The sequence below is a fragment of the Vigna unguiculata genome, chromosome 4 (assembly GCF_004118075.2).
Source record: "Vigna unguiculata cultivar IT97K-499-35 chromosome 4, ASM411807v1, whole genome shotgun sequence".
In the NCBI taxonomy this organism is placed as follows: Eukaryota; Viridiplantae; Streptophyta; class Magnoliopsida; order Fabales; family Fabaceae; genus Vigna; species Vigna unguiculata.
Genome location: NC_040282.1, coordinates 7,123,379 through 7,130,065, shown reverse-complemented (window position 1 = coordinate 7,130,065; position 6,687 = coordinate 7,123,379).

The following is a 6,687-nucleotide window of genomic DNA, read 5'->3' as shown; positions in this document are numbered from 1 at the left end:
CACAAGGTTAGCCTTTAAGCGTCTAAGGCCATTATCCTGCCAGAGACTAGGGCCTCCTGCTACTCTCACCACTTGGCTCAGTTTGCTCTACATGAGACTCACTAACCCTTTAGAGTTTCGGGATGCGGTCCTTACTTGAATCCTTATCTTAATATATACACTACACACCACCATGATATCTCCCCACGAGACTCATGGAATTACGCCTATCTCACACCAATTTCATGTTTCTCATACCATAGCCACTAATTTCATCTCATACATCCAATTCTCATTTCACCAAACCACCATTTAACAATCCCATGCCATAACTCATACCAAACATCCCAATTCCAGTGCATACCGATCAAGCAACCATGCATATTCAATACATATAGCCAAACTATGGATAATTCAAGAAAATATAATCAAATCTGCCCCATTCTCGCTCAGGCTAAAAGCCTTCGCTTAAGCTACAACAATTGTCTCGCTTAAGCTAGGCGTTGTCGCTTGAGCGAGTCCTGCAATAGTGGCACTCTACGAGCTTTCGCTTGGGCGAGACCATCTCGCTTGGGCGAGACCACCACTCGCCCAAAACTAAAGTCCCTCGCTTGGACGAGGACGCGAGCAGAGAGAACAACTGGTTTCCTCGAGTGCTCGCTTGGGCGAGCCATTCTCGCTTGAGCGAGACAATGCGTCGCTCAAAACAAGAACTCTCCGCCTGAGCGAGATGTTCGAGCAGAACCAGGGTGAGCTTCTGATACTCTCGCCTAGGCGAGACGAGCTCGTTTGGGCGAGAATGACAATTCTCGCCACTGTTAACATACATGCAGCAGGGAAACATCTCAAACCAGCATCCAATAACGCATACAACCCAGTTTCATCAGATCAAACATATTATTCAAGCATCTAAACATGGAACAAACCAAAAGCATACAAAAATAACTTTGAATTGTTAAAATCTAACTTCCTTTACCTTTTTAGACACTAGCACAAGGAATGGTAACCCACTAAAGTAATAGGGCACTGGAGCAAGCTACAGAGCTGAAAACCAACATACACGGAGTTGAGAAAAAGGTACTAGGGGAACCCAAAACAGAACTAGAGCCCTTACACTGAAAAAAAGGGGAAGAATGAAGTTGAGGTTCAACTTACCCGAGAGTACGAAGCAGATTGGAGCTAGCTGGTAAGGAGAAGGACTTATGCCCTAACAGAGCCCTTTTTTTTTGGAGACAAGGGTGTGTGAGGGAGGGGAACAACTTTCTGAAAATGAGACAAATGAAAAGTGTGAAGGCTTGACAAGGTATTGGGGTCCTAAATGGGAGTTGGCCTTGGGCCTACGAAAAGGTCAGACCCAAACACATAAGGTTGAAAATGGGACTTACATAAATAGTATTTCATTACTATAAGTATTGATATATTTCGTTTGTATTAAAAATATATATATATTCTTAATACAAAAACTTTAATTTCATTAATTTTGTTTGAACAGATTAATTGATCACGTTTGACCTTTAGTATTTGTCACATGCATTTATTAGAGGGATAATTTACATTAATACGTAATAATGCAGGAATACTAAGGATTTTAAATCTACAAAAATAAATGGTAAAAAAAAGATAATATTAACGTTAATTTTTTTCAATAAACATACATGATAATTACTGAACACCAAACATGATTTCAATTGCATTGATCATTAACAAAATTCAAACAAAGATAATAGAATTAGCATTTTGAACTAAGATTATAATTATTTTTATTACACGAAAAAAAAATACTAATACTTGTCATATTAAACCAACTACTTATCAAATAAATAATTATATATAGGACGATATATCAGATGCAAATAAAATAACAAAAAAAATATATGAAGTTAAAAGACAAGACAATATGTTATTAATAAATAATAAAATCATTAAACAATAATATAAATAAATTAAATAATAAAAACATATAAGATTGGTTGTTGATGTGGAGTATGAGAAATTGCTTATATTTTATTCAAATTGTAAAATGATTGGTCATGATTTATCTAATTGTAGACGATTACACTAGGATGTCAATGTTATTTCTAATGGGAAAAAAACAATTGGCGCAAAAATACAACACTATCGTCCAAAAGTGGTTGGTGCACAAGATGAGACTAAAGACTCTTTAGCTCAAGTGGTAAAGCCAGGGTGGAGCCTATGATGAAGTCTATGGTAGAGCCTATGGTGGCATCTATGATTCAGTCTTATATAGAGCAACATACTCAATGATAGCATGAGTTTGTTGTGGTTAATCATGATAATATTTGTACTAATATACATCTATTAAATTAATTATAAAATTATGTTTGAGATAAAAAAAAAGGTCTCAAAAGAATATTTTATTACTAATATAGTTCTATTACATTAATTATAAGTTTATGTTTGAAAATAAAATTTAATTAAATTATTATTAGTGTATGTTAATTTTTGTTGGTATTAAAAATGATAATTAATGAGTTAAAACTTTATTTAGTAAATTATAATTTTGTTTACAAAGAGAATGATTAGTTATTTTCATTATCTTATAATTCCATTTTCTTCTTTTATCTTTTAATCTCTTTGTCACTTCTCTTGCCTTGCTTTCTTCTCTTCTGAAAGTCATTTTTTTAGGGTCTTGACAGATTACATTCCATCAATCTCATATTGTCTATGTGGACCAATTTTCATTCTCATTTATGGTTAGTATATTTTTTCTTTCTAATTGTGTTGATGTACTATTTATTCTATTTTGGATTTATACTAAAATTAGAAATACGTTTCTTTTGCCCAGTTTTTTTGGTACTTTTTGATTTACAAGTTTCTGTAAGGCCCATTTATTTTCTGTCTTTTATTTTAAGGGTTGTCCCAATCGATTGGGCCTAAGGACTGGCCCAAGAAGAGGATTCAAACCTAATCTGCCCTAGTCTCACCCATTCCCTTCACTCTATAAAAAACGCAGCCGTCACGCCCCCTATCCTCTCCAAGAGCTCTCCTAGGGTTTAACCCCAACCTCTATCCAATGAGCCCAACTTCGGACTCTTGATTCGTGTAAGTATTCTACGACTTCCTCCTTCCTTTTCCGTTTGTATGCTCGTGTTCCTAGTTAGGGTTTCGTGGTAAACCATTTTAAAAACTTGCCCTGCTTTTCTGTTCCAGCTTGTTCGTCTGTCCCTAGAACTGTCATGTCTCCGCTGTTGGAGTCGAACCCTTCCTCTAGCTATTTCCAAGTAAGGGAAGCTAGGGTTCATGTGTCTAGTCGTTTTTAGCTTGCTCTAATATTATTGTATGATTATGTGGACTGCATGCTACTGTGAGTTGATAAAAATTTCGTTGTAGCCTTTGGGTTTCGTGTTTGCGTGACTGTTGTATGAATGAACAGTGGCGGGCATTGGTTTTCTCGCTCAAGCAAGCATGCCTCGCCTAGGCGAGACTAACAGAGGCTCGCCCAAGCTTTTCTGCGCGAACGGTCGCTCAGGCGACTTGGTTTCATTTTTGAGCGAGGTGCAATCTCGCTTAGGCGAGAAGGGGCTCGCCTGAGCAAGACATCGCATAATCCACTGTTCCCTTATTCGAGCCCTCGCCTAGGCCAGAAGGGACTCGCTTGAGCGAAAGGGTCTCTCTCGCTTGAGCGTGACCTATTAGCTTGAGCGAGACTGGGGCAGGTTTTGGTACTATTGTTGAATGGTTCACTGATGTGTGGCTTGCTTATCTAATCTAAATGCTTTACTAGAAGGGTTTGCAGGATGATGCCATGATTAATATATGAGGTTGAGATGGAAATGGTATGTTACTTTGTTGTGTATGAATTGGAAAGCATGAGTTGTATGATTGGTTGTTTATACATGACATTAGTATTATGGGAACTTCCTGATTGGTTGGTGAGACATGTATAAAGTGTGAGTAGGGCGTAATCCATTGACTCTTGTAGTGAGAGCTCCTAGTGGTGCCTCATCTGTTGGACGTAATCCCATGGACCTTCCTAATGGGAGTCCCTGGTGGTGCCCCATCTATTGGACTTAATTCCATGGACCTCGTGGTGAGAGTTCATGGTGGTGCCTCAACATTAGGACGTAATTCTACGCGAGTAACGTGGTGGTGCCTCAAGGCCAGGACGTAATTCCACGAAGGCCACGTGGTGGTGCCTCTTGTAAGGGTGTAATTCCGCAAAGGCCTCGTGGTGATGCCTCATTGTTAGGACGTAATTCCCCTGATTGGTGGTGGTGCCTCATGTTACGTATCCGGATAGTCAAGTCTTGGAGTCTCAAATGGTTTGGAAATCTATGGGTGAATGTCTATTATTTGTGTCTGACCGTGAAACTGCATGTTGACTGTTGTGATATAAGATTTCTTTACACTAACTTACCCTTTCGCTTGCTCGTATGTTATGTGTGGTTTCCTCTATTGCGATGATCATCGATTTTATTGATGTGAGCAGATGTGAGAACCCTTGACAGTGGTAATGATGATAGGAATGCTAGAACTTGATGGACTGGACGGGTATTGGGCCCACTATGGGGCCCATCGCTGATGGATTTATTAGTTATGATTCTCTTATCTGTACAAGACCTAATACAATCATTTCAACAGTATACTTTGTTTTAGGTCGTGTGGGGCCTCTTTTATGTAATATGGATATGTTTGGGGTACTGTGTACTTCATATCCCAAATCTTCGTACTCTCTGGATATTTATGTATGTGGCGTTTTATTAAATGGGATTTATCTATTTAATTGGGACATTACAGTTTCAAGAGTTTTTTGCGTAAATTTGGACGAGGAACTGAAATTTTTCTACAAAACTATTAATTAGATTATGGGTTAGTCTTTTGGTGGATAATTGATTAATTGGAGCATAATTCAAAGCTAGGTTTTCTATAAAAAAATAATTGAAGTTTAGGAAAAATAAGACTTACTATCGATTGAGAAGAACCTAAGTTTTTGTGGAAAACGTATTAGACGCACAAAGAAATAATTTGATTAAAATATTGAGAATGAAATTGTAAAATCTCTTCAAGAATCATTTAAAATTGATTACTTTTTGTATATTGTAGATAAAGAAATTACCACACTTCAGAGTAAATTTGAACAATTTAAAATATGCGAAGATATTTTTTATTTCTTATGTAGTGTTAAAAAATTAAAGTCACTAGTAGGGGCGGACCTTAGTGTCCCTACAGGGGGGCCATGGCCCACCTCCCCCTTCCCCGATTTTTTTTCTAAGTAAGTAATATATATATATATATATATATATATATATATATATATATATATATATTATATTCAATTTTAATGGATTTTATATTTTTAAAAATTTTATATATTTCTCATGTTTTTAATTTTTGAGTTTTGATGTGAAATTAAAATTTGTTTCTAGCAGTTGAGTTGTTTACGGTATCTAACATGTTTCCGTTCAATATTTGCTGAAAAACACGTTTGACACATAAAAATAATTAACTTAATTGGATTAAAAGTACTATATCTATTCATTTAAAGTATCAGGACGAAAATGTATCAAAGTTTCAGACAATAACGTATTATAATTTTGCACCAAAGTTCATAGACTAAAAACATATTTAACCTTTTATCTTGACACTCCCTAAGTTTTGTCTAAAGATCCGCCACTGGTCATAGATTGTGCATTTTTAAAACAAAAATGTTTAACCTTGAAAAATCTTTAAAACATAATAATTTGTTGGATAGTGATGAATTTGATTTATTTTCATAATTAAATATCTTAAGAGATATTATAGGTTTGAAAAATGATAAACCAATTGACATTCTTAATTATATAAAAAGATTATATTTTTCTCCAAATCTATATATAACTTATAGAATTTATAGAATAATGTTAGTGTTAATCATGTCTCAAGAAAGAATGAATGGATTAACGTTAATATCTATTGAAGAAAAAATGTGAAATGAAATTAATAATGACAAAATTTAATAAATAAATTTTACATAAAAAAAATCAAAAATAAATTTTAAATAAAAAGTCACATTTTTTAAATTCGTTTTAGGCCTCCCAAACTCTTGAGTCGCCCTTGTTTTATTGTAAAAATGGTGTCAAATGCCTTATAGTGTAAGACCAAATATATATATATATATATATATATATAATCTCTCAATGACCAAAATCATAACTCATATGTGAGAAAAGATAACTGGACAGTTCTTAGTTCGACATCTAAGGAAATAGGGTAGGGATAGGCAAAAGAAAGTTAATATTAAATCTTAAAAAAAAAATTAAAGACATTTTTTGAAATGTGGAAGAATTGACTAATAATACATTTTTATTTTTAATTTGACGAGAAATTTGAATTTTTCTTAATATATAGAGTTCAATGTATGAAATGATTTTCACGAAGAAAATCATGAATTCTTTCATAATAGGTACTATTTTTTTCTTCTATTTATACAATGTATTTTATTATGAATTTAGTTTCATCTCCGATATTTTTCTTTGTTTTTTTCCTTTTTTTTTTAAATAAAATCACCGTATAAAGATAACGATGTAAGGAAGTAACTTAAACATAAAAGTAAATAAAATCATAAGATCAACGTGCAACTGAAAATTATTAAATGAAAAAAATTTAATTTAGTGTGGAGAATCAATACTTAATTAAAAGTAAATTAAATATCATAAATACAAATTAATAAAGAAGACTCTAGTATGTGATTAAATATAAATTGAATGA